The following is a 10,813-nucleotide window of genomic DNA, read 5'->3' as shown; positions in this document are numbered from 1 at the left end:
CAGAGCATGGGTCTACGGGACCACCCGCGGCTAGAACTAGGGCAAGTGGGAGATTTTCTTTATTGGGCTTTTATGCCCTAGTTTTATTTTTTGTACTAGTTTTTGTACACCCACTTGCTTTAGACAGAGTGGAAGATTTTTGGAATGATGCCCAAAGGCTCTAGTGTCCTGTGTTTAAAACATAGTTTGTACGAACGCTTGTGATGTATAATATATATATTTACTTCACTTCTTGACTTGTCACATGGATGTTCTATTTGCTTTACCACACACCAATAAACTAAAATCTTTGATTGTCATTAGTAAACTTAAGCATGTATGTGGTATGACATACAGTGGATATCATGTCTTAAGTGATAACCAAAATGGTCTGTAGTATATGGATATAGGAGGGAAACCTTATCCTGGTAACGCTACGTGATGCGACCTGCTTTGTAGGATAGTTACAACTGTTGTGACTTGCCATAGATAGTCTGATCCTGATCATTCGTGTGGGGACATGGAGCAGGGCCGTCATATAAAAAGAGTTTTTATAAGGTCTAACCACGAAGTGTTAACGTCTCGTTATATAACGTCGTTCATGACAGAGATTTCACTTCACTAGGATGACCATAGGTAACATGACCTCAATCCTGAATGAGTTGGGAACTCCTGCCATTAAGGGTGGTCCTTTGATTTGCATGGGTGTGAGTGACCAGTTCACCGACTCAAACCTTCCACTTTGGGGATTCATCTGATTTGGGAGTTGAGAACTCAACTACACAAGATGGAATTCACTCCTTCTCCGAAGCAGGGGTAAGTAGATAAATTGCTCCCTTAAAGGCTGATCTTGGAGCTTGAACGATGTGGCGCCATACACCTTCTCATGGCCCGAAAGGTGTTCACACATAATAGGACTATGTTGTATTATTCATTAGAGGGATCAATAGTACTTAAGAAGTAAGATGTAACTACAGGGGCAAAACAGTAAAATGGCCCAACTGTACTTACGAGCATCTATGAAAGGTTATCGTACTGATGATTGGTTATATCCAATGGACACATAAATATATCTGTGGTAAGGAGAGTTCAGTTGTCGGTCTTTAGTGGAATGTTTGGCAGTTAACGGATGGTGGATCTCCTGGCTAAAGATTTTAGTCAGTTATTCACGTACTGTTAGAGCTTCGAGCCATAGGTCCATAAGGTCCCCTTGGTAGCTTGGATTCAAGTTGGGAATCAGTTTTTGGGTCAGTTAGAAATATTCAAATTGACAAGAGGGATTTTGGTTATATATGATATAATTGAACTGGTTAATTACATATGATATGATTGACTAAATGTATGAGATACATTAATTTGGAGGAAATTGGATATAGATATGATTTATATCAAGTAGAGGAGAAAACACTATGGTTGATATATGATATCAAACTATAGATTATGAATATAATGTGATTATATTTATTATTTTATTAATTGGACAGTTATGGGATAATTGCCCAATGTTTTCTCCATAACCATGCATTAGTAGGAGTTCAATTCGGTTTTCGTAACTGAAGAATAAAATGAAATTTGTTTTCATTTCTGCAAAGAGATTGAAAAAGTCGCAAAAATTGCTCACGAGGTGTTTGGATTCTATTGCTTTGTAATTGAGAGCATATACGATAAGCTCTTGTTTGCTAAATGACCGCTCACCCCCGTGCGCGCTTCTCTAAATGATCGCTTACATTTTACTAAACGATCGCTTAGCGCCCGAACTTTACTAGACGATCGCCTAGCTTTTCCTACACGATCGTGTACCTCGCCTAAACAATCAAGCATCTTGATTATACGATAGTCGTTGTCTTCTCCCACTTGCTTGATCATTGTACACGATTTCTTTTCCTTCTCACCTCTACTAAAACCGAACAAAGCCCACACTTTGGATTCTCACTCCAAGAATATTAAGGGCTCCAATTGGTGGTGTCGTCCCCATTTTCCTGTTGTTCATGTGAAGCCGTTCGTGGTAGACGACCGGAATGTTGCGGAACAATTTCCTACTATCCTAGCGAGAGCACAAAAAGGCTGTTCGTGGAGAGAGCGAGTTTTGATGTGAAAAGTGTCTTCAACTGGTAAGTTCTTCGTTCTCTTGTTTTCTTTTTTTCTTTTTTTTTTTTTTTTCTCAAAGCATGCCAATAATTTAGTAGTGTTAATGCATATCTATATGTATGAATGTATATGTGGAAATTCTGTCACAATGAATTGGAAAGATCCTTTTCCGCTCATAGGTACTCTTGTATAAGAGTTCCTTCACACAACACTTTTAAACCTCTACAAAGCGGATCGTATCCATAGTGTTATCAGAATCAGGTATCCCTTCTTTATCATTATACTACATACCTATTTAGGTTATCACTTAAGGCATGATCCACTTGTATATCTCATATACATGCTTAAGTTTACATATAATAATCATGGAGCTATGTTTATTGGATATAAGTAAATGCCAGATAAAATAACTCTTATTTTATTCATAACAATGTGTACAGATTACAAACTATGAGACTCCGGGAGAATTAGGACACCAATCCCAACAGTAGTTTCCTCCTCCCCTCTACCAAATCCAATAGAGCCCACACCTCCTGGATTCTCACTCCGAGAATACTGAGGTTACTGAGTGGTGGTGTCTCCTTGCTGTCTGTTCGTGTAGAAGACCATTTGGTGGTGAGCAACAGCGAGATTTGGTGGACGATTGGCTTGGCGATCACAAAGACAGCGAGAGTTGCTGGTATTAACGAGAGCGAGAGATACAGAGAAGAAAAGTTCTTCAAAGATGAGTCTCTTGTTCCTTTGTTATTCATTATTAAAAGCATGTTGTAATTTATTAGTGGATGCATAACTTGTTGTATGATTGTGAATGCGGTATTTCTGTTACAATGAATTTGGAACGATCTTGATAAGAGTTCCTTCATAAACTACTCAAAATCTGCCATGGTTTTTCTTCAGATGTTTCCAAAGAAAGAGGAGACTATTTAAGCAATATTTTGGGAGTCACTATGAAGCTCGACCTTGAATGTTATCTTAGTATTCCTTCATATTTCACTAGAAACAAGGCTAGAGATTTCCATTACATTGTGGAGAAGGTTTGGAGAGTCATCAAAGAATGGAAAAGGGCTTTCTTTTAAACAGTCGAAAAAGAAATTTTGATTAAAAGCATTGACCAAGCCTTCCCAACGTATGCCATGAGTGTTTTTAAAATCCCCAAAAAACTTTCGTGATGAAATAACTCATTGTTTCTCAAGATGTTGATGTGGTTCATCATTAGAAAAGAAAAAGAAGATGCATTGGAAAAAATGAGATTCCCTTTGCCTTTCTAAGGTCCTTGGTGGTTTAAACTTTCGAGATTTAATTGGATTTAACCAAGCCTGCATTCTAAACAAGTTTGGAGAATTCTTAAAACCCCTTCTTCTCTTGTATCTAGCCTTCTGAAAAGCATCTATTTTTCTAAGGAGTTCATCTTATAAGCTAAATTGAATTTAAACTCATTTTACATTTGGAGAAGCTTAATTTGGAGTAAGGATCCTTTACTACATGGATTGAGATTTTGAGTGGGAAATGGCAAAAATATCAAAGCTTTTCAATATCCTTGGATTCCACGGCCAACTACATTTAAACCATCTAGTTTCAATCCTCGGTATGGTGATATTTCAGTTGCTGATTTTATATCTCCTATTAATTCATGAAAGATTGCCAAGTTGAAGGATGCATTCGCTCTCAAGGAGGTGGAAATAATTAGGAAGATCCATCTCAACACAAGACTTAAGGATGAAGTGATATGACATTATGACAAGAAAGGGTATAACAATGTAAAAAGTAGTTATAAAATCTTCATTAATCTAAAAATATGTACAACAACCTCCAGTATAAAAAATATGAAAAAGGTCTAAAAAAAATGTGGAACCTAAATATTCATAGGAAAATCAAGTTTTTTTTTTTTTTTTTTTTTTTTCTTTTTGTTGTAGAGACATGAATGATATCATCCTTATTATAATTTACAAAGAAGAGGAATTGAAGCTGGAACAACCGATCATGCTCTTTTCACCTGCAACCGTATTAAACCATTATCGGCTTCGATCTTAAATTGTTCTTTGGTAATGAATAATTTCAATGAAAGCTTTATTGACATATGGGTGGCACTGAGCACAAAGTGTTCAAAAGAGGAGTTAAACATTACAGCCATTTCCATCTTGGCTATTTGAAATGATAGGAATAACTTCAAATGTAATAAACCAGTACCATCAATCTCTTTAAAATGCAGATGGATTCTAAATTATTTTGAAGTTTTCAAAGTGAAAAGCAAAAGTTACCAGTCATCTTCGACCATTAACTCTTCTCAGAACAAAAACCTCTAACATGATTGGATTTGCCAGCCTATCAATTCACATAAACTTATGTGCTGCTTCATGGATTTCAGACTCATCCATCACTTGTATCGGAGCCATTATAAGAGATTCAAATGGGTGTATTATTGCCGCTTAATCAAAGTTTTTAAATATTTTCTTTGAAGATTCTTTGTCGGAGCTTTTCGCCAGGAGTTCATCTTGCCTCTGATCTTCAAATTTCAAATCTAATTGTTGAATCGGACTGTCTTCAACCAATTAGACTTATAAAGGCGAGATTCACACAATGAGAGAGGAAATCTACTAAATTGATGAGATTAAAGAGATGAGTATGATGTTTGAATCTTGTTCTTTCACCCATTGTTCGATAAATTGTAATGTGGTTGATGACTTTTTAGCAAAAAAAATCTAGGGTTCAAAATTATAGTGAGGTGTGGCTTCCCTCTTTTCCTGATTGGTTGTCATTTGTAAATAGTCTGGACGACTGAGATTGATTAGCCTTTGGGGCATTTTATTATAAGAGGTATTTCCTTTTTAAAAAAACATGAAATACTATATTTCTTATTGTTTTTATCTTTTCTAATATAACTTTATATTTTAAAATTTCAAATTCAAAATCTAAGTATATGTTGTTTTCAGAATTTGTATAGTTTAAGTCACAAGATCCAAAAAATGATTTTTGAAAATAGAATGCAGACAACCTACCAAACAAACTCTTAGGATTTTTGTGAATGTAGATAACTTAAATATTTAGATGCCCAAAATTATAGATGTATGACATCCGACGTTCTTAGATAACTATGTTCGTTTTGTAGAAATATCTTTGAAGATATATGGGAATACTTTGATAACTATATTTGTTTTGTAGATTTCATCCAAGAATGTCTTAAATTTACATAAAGTTCCAATAATGTCCTCATGACTATTCATTAATTCACAATTTCAACTTATATAATACATTTATTTTTATTAATTGGATTTCTTTCTAAATTAATATAGCTTTATTATTTTTCTCAATGAAATAATGTATATTAATTTATTATTTTTTTATAATATCAAATTGAATTTGAATATCTTTCTTAAAAAAATAAAAACAACTATGATATAATCAAAGGGAGTGAAGTACATAGTTATGTTGTATATATATATGAAAAAAGGCATAAAAAAGTAAAAATGGATGCTCTTAACATGGAAATCCAAAAAACTCATATTTCAGAGGACATCCAAAACTTAAAGGGCATCTTAGGTCGCAAAACAAACGCGATAATCCAAAACCACCCTAACGAATTGATAAAAAATAGATAATAAACAAAAAAAATTGAGAGTGGAAACCAAAAAATGCTGAGTTGGCATATTGCAAAAAGTAAATAAGGTTAACTTTAAAAGACAATTAAAAAAGTAGTTACCAAGTGGAATCTTACCTTTTCAAAACATGTCAAAGGATGCTGAGTTGGCAGATTGCAATTGGTCAGAAAAGGCAATAAAAAAAACCCAAAACAAAACGAATAAGAAAAAATCCCCGCAAAAATGTTTCATTACAATATAATTAATTTGGCTCCCAAAACCCAAAATCGCGCCTTTCAAAAAAAAATCTCCCTCTTCCCTTCCCCCTTTCTTCTCCGACCAAAATTTTCATTTTCATTTTCACTTTCAAATTCCAAACTTCTTCAGATCCAAAACCCAAACTTCAAAAAAATGATTCCCATTTCAATTCCCACCAAAATCCATAATATAACTATAAACATCCACTTTCCCCTTTCCTCAACCCACTTCACTTCTCATTCTCATTCATCCATCGCCGTCTTCCATGGAGTTCGCCGCCGTCCGATCCCTCTCCGATAAGGAAAACCTCCCGCCGTTTACCCAGAAGCAATTCCCCTCAATTCCCAAGAAACCCATCATTAGAAGGAGATTCAATCGGAAGCCGCTTCTCGATGTAACCAATTTCTTTGAAAACACTGTTCGATTCGGTTTGGTTCAAGACGGATTAATCGGCTCTGTTGAATCGGTTTTTTTGCCGTTGAATTCCAGAAAGAGGAAAGCTGGTGATGAAATTTGTTCTGGAACTGCCAAATCGCTCAGAATGGGATTCAGATAACTGTTTTTCTTNCTGACCTTGTTGTTTTGCTTTCCATGTTAGACTAAAGATTTACAGAAATAATGATCTTATTTTACTATCTCTTTGGTTTGGATTCTTGGAACTAGAGCAATTCTTGATACTTGATTTCTGGGTCATTACTGGATTTATATATATGTATATCTTCAAGATTAAACTTACTGGGCAATGAGCAATGATACTGATGTTAATCTTAAAACCAAAACAGAGTTGATATAGAACTGTAATTAGTTATATAATCTTGATTTTTTAAGTTGGGTTTTTATGATTTAAAAGTTTAGTAGCTGTAGAATTTAGAGAAATTATTATTTATTTTGCCATATGTTTGGTTAGGTTTGTTGAAAATAGAGCAAAATTTGATGTATATTATGTGTTTGTGTGTTAGTTTAATCTTTTTAAAAACAATTATGAGGCTGAAGAGAACTTGGAGTGAATGACTTGAGCGGTTGAAAATTTGGGTCTATCTTTGGATTTATGTATTAATAGATTTAGTTAGACTCATTTTATAAATGGAGAACGAATATAATAATCCTATCTTAGTTAGTAGATTAGAAAAGATTAGGGATATATAATCACAACATTTTTGTTAGTACTAAGCTTTTGTTAAGTTAAAATTGATAATTGAGAAGAAAGATGATAGCATTAGATATTTTAGGGTGGCTAATATAAAGGAAATTTATACGGATGACCCATTTCTTGGGTCCAAAATGTCAAATGATCTATTTTTTAAAAATAATGTCAATTGACCATCTGCTTACATTATCGTCATACCAAATTACGTAAATTGCCCTTACCTCTTCATCTTCTTACCTTTTTATTGAAAACCAAACAAAACTAAAAACTCTTCATTCAAACTTTCCAAGGCTAATGGTTTCGTATTACTCATAAACTAAAACCTCTTTAGAATTCATCATTTCGGTTGCAAATAATTCCACTGTCGTTGACAAATCGAATCTTATCAGTAAATCTTTCAATCTGTGCTTGAAAATATCTTAAATTGATCGGTAATAAGGCTTTGTGGGTCGTTTTGGGTTTAGAAATACTGTGAACCTATGGTTTTTTTTGTTTTCGATATGTTCTGTGGTTGAAGACGAGTAGAAAGAGTTTGTGAGCAAGATAAGTGAGTGAAATCGGTAGAGCGATACTAGAGAGAGTGATACCAGAAAGGATGGGTCATTATGAGGTTTAGAAATAATGTGAACCTATGATTTTTTTTTTGCTTGTTTTTCTGGTTTTCGATGTTTTCAATGGTTGAAGACGAGTAAAAGAGAGAATGTGAGCGAGATAAGTGAGAGTTACTAGAGAGAGTGACATCAGAGAGAGTGACACTAGAGAGATCGATATCGGAGAGAGCAACAATAGAGAGAGCAATATCAGAGAGAGCAAAGCTAGTGAGAGTGAATCCAGTGAGAGTGAAACATAATGTTTTTTTACAATTTTTTTCTGAAGGAGTTTACTGATTGAATTTTTATTTCATGTAGGAGTGATTTAAGATGACAACACACTTCAGAATACCCGTAGTCGACCGATTTCCCGGTCAAGTAACAAGCTTGGCGCACATTGCTAATGCAAACAAGATTGTGAAGGAGAAGTTTATCTCAAGACAGTTAGACATGTTCAAGAGAACATTTTTTGGGCGATTTGTAGACGTTGACATGGTGTTTAAGAGCCCAATTATCCATCATATATTGTTGAGAGAAGTGAAGAGGATGAGATCTTACTCTATGTCATTCTCTATTTGTGGAAAGATCGTCACTTTTTCGAATGATGATTTTTTGTTGATTGGTTATGGTGATCCCTAACACGAGTTGATCAGAATGAGCAGTCTTCGTATGAACTTGCAATCAAGTATTTTGGTAATCGAGTGAAAAAGGACACCTTACATGGCCGTCTACTTGAAGAAAAATACAAGGAGTTGGAGTTTGAAAATGATGAGGATGTTGTAAAGATCACAATAGTCTACTATACTGAGGTTGCAATGATGGGAAAGAACAAACAAAAAAATGCAGTAGACCTCAAATCTTTTAAGGACGTTCAAAACTTAGAGTACTACAACAATCTTGATTAAGGTACCATTATTTGGTAGAGACACTGATGCCTTAAAGACTGCGTTGAATGATAAGAGTAGTCTATACAAGACAAAGGTGAAAGGAAATAAAATTACGTTGTGAAGTACTCTTTGCGTGGATTTCCACAAACGTTCTAGGTAAATTTGCTTAACATAATAATCGTGTTGTTTGATTTAACATGTTTTTAATATATGTAAATTCTATTTAGATATGGACGTACGAGATCCTAGTTGCATCGATAGCTAGGAACATTGCGGAGCGAATGAGCAAGGTGGCTTTGCCCCGCATAGTACGATGGTCATGCTTCCACTTAGTGTCCTTCAAAGTACTCGAGAGAGAGATATTCGAGTCTAACAATGTACGTTTACTCTTTGCATAATATGTTCATCTGGTTGTTAAATTGACACTAACTAGTTTACTGGTGTTAGTGTAGATAAAGGTTAAAGAGGGTATTATCATGATAGACGCTGAGAGGGAGTTTCAAGATACCCTAGTGTACAGACGGCCTATATTTGATCTAGGTGCGGATGATGATACTGCTGAAAGTAGCAATAGGTTGACTAGTGATAGAGGTAGTTTTGAAAGTGAAAGTGACGGTGATGATCATCATGGAGATGGTAATGATAAATGTGGAAGGGTGGAGGGAGAGGATGAACACGAGCATTTTGAGCACGAGAATGCTGAATATGGAAGGGTGGAATGAGGGACATACACACCCAGTGATGATATGTTCCATGATGTGGTGGGGGACGTACGTGATGAGGACAAGTTGAACCCACCTGATGTCCATCTTGCAGACTCCTATAAAAAGCGATCTATGGATAAGGAGTGACGTGAGTATGCTGCCCCCAGGGAGGGAGCCAATCCCGATGATTCTATTTATTCGTACCTGTGGGCCATTGACAGCTCATTATCAAGGTTGGATGGTCATATATCGAGTTTAGATAGTCGTGTATCCAATATGGAGGAAAACATGACAGACATGAAAGGACAATTATCGGCTATCCTATCACTGTTGCAGTCTATGTGCAAGATTTGCATTTACTATCATTTTATGTCTTTATGTGTTTAGTTTTTACGTATTCGTGAACTCATCATTTTACTTTACTAATTGAAGGGTGCCACGGTGAATGACGAGACAACAAGGTCACCCATCCCATCTCAGGATTTCGATACCAATAATGTGACTGCCTCAGATACTCCCATCCCTCTATAGAGCCTCAAAATACCACCACTTTACTTACCCCCATCCCCCCTCTAAAGCCCGATACCACCACAACATCACCAATTAACGTCGAACCTATAGAGGCCGACATCCCATAAATAGAGCCCAATATGTCTGCCTCACTCACCATGCCACATACAGAAGTCGACATGTCTGACATCCCAGAGACCGACACTTCTGGGATTGTTACGACCACAGAAGGATATACACTGGTGAGTAATTTATTGATCAGTAATCTTTGTTTATATTTTTATATTTCTTGATGAGTAACTTTTTGTTATCTGTTTATGTAGGAATCTCGAAGAATTAGTCGTAAGAGGAAAGCTGTTGATAAATATACAGCTCAAGTAAAGAAGAAAAGTGTGGTTAAGCATCCTCTCTCAGGTGTAGCTACGTCACTATCCTAAGCGATTGTCACATACAACATAGCACATGACGTTCCACACAATATCGTTACAGAAATGATGGGCTGGATCTCAGACGATAATACCGACAATGAGGTTCGAGAGAACTCCTTTAAACCATTCGCCAAACAATTCTTCAAGGAATTGATTTCCCCGAGTTCATGGGTCGAGTGCGATATAAGTTTCCTAGTCTTGACTTCTTTATAGTTGGATATCTTGTACTTTTACTGACATAGTAATTTTTTGTCCAGACCATAAATACTTTATTTTATTTTATGAAAGAAGAATTTTATACCCGACCTGACATGTGCATGCACAAATTCACCATCTTGCCAATTGGTGTAACGGTAAATTTTGATATATTTTGTTGTGAAGAGTCATTTTACTATGGTATATTTCGTTACTTAACTTCCCATTTCATTTGGCAGAGTCACCTTAATGCTCGTGGCGGGGTATTTAAACGAATAAAGAATAAGACACTTCTGAAGGCTACCCTAGCATGGGAGGATGAAGACACGTACAAGGACTACGTCACTGGTAAATTAAATGTCAAATGGGTAGATGTGGATTTCGATTACATGACAATGAATATCAGTGAGCACTGGATGGTCCTTGCAATGGACATTAACAGAGGCCATATA

The 10,813-nt window shown here is 35.7% G+C and overlaps 1 long non-coding RNA gene across 7 annotated transcripts; it reads left to right on the top strand.

Annotated features, from left to right (window-relative positions):
* The first annotated feature begins 6,474 nt into the window (after nt 1-6,474).
* Nucleotides 6,475-10,805, top strand: LOC120077580. 7 transcript variants are annotated; one of them, XR_005481785.1, is made up of 5 exons: nt 6,475-8,680; nt 8,752-8,901; nt 8,977-9,980; nt 10,062-10,519; nt 10,601-10,805. It is a non-coding gene; the product is annotated as an uncharacterized LOC120077580 (long non-coding RNA). The 7 variants fall into 7 exon arrangements; XR_005481787.1 differs by having other exon boundaries at nt 8,972-9,980; XR_005481788.1 differs by having other exon boundaries at nt 8,752-9,461; nt 9,661-9,980.
* The last annotated feature ends 8 nt before the right edge of the window (nt 10,806-10,813 follow it).

This window comes from Benincasa hispida, chromosome 5 (assembly GCF_009727055.1).
Source record: "Benincasa hispida cultivar B227 chromosome 5, ASM972705v1, whole genome shotgun sequence".
NCBI lineage: Eukaryota > Viridiplantae > Streptophyta > Magnoliopsida > Cucurbitales > Cucurbitaceae > Benincasa > Benincasa hispida.
This window is presented reverse-complemented; position numbering and strand designations above follow the sequence as displayed.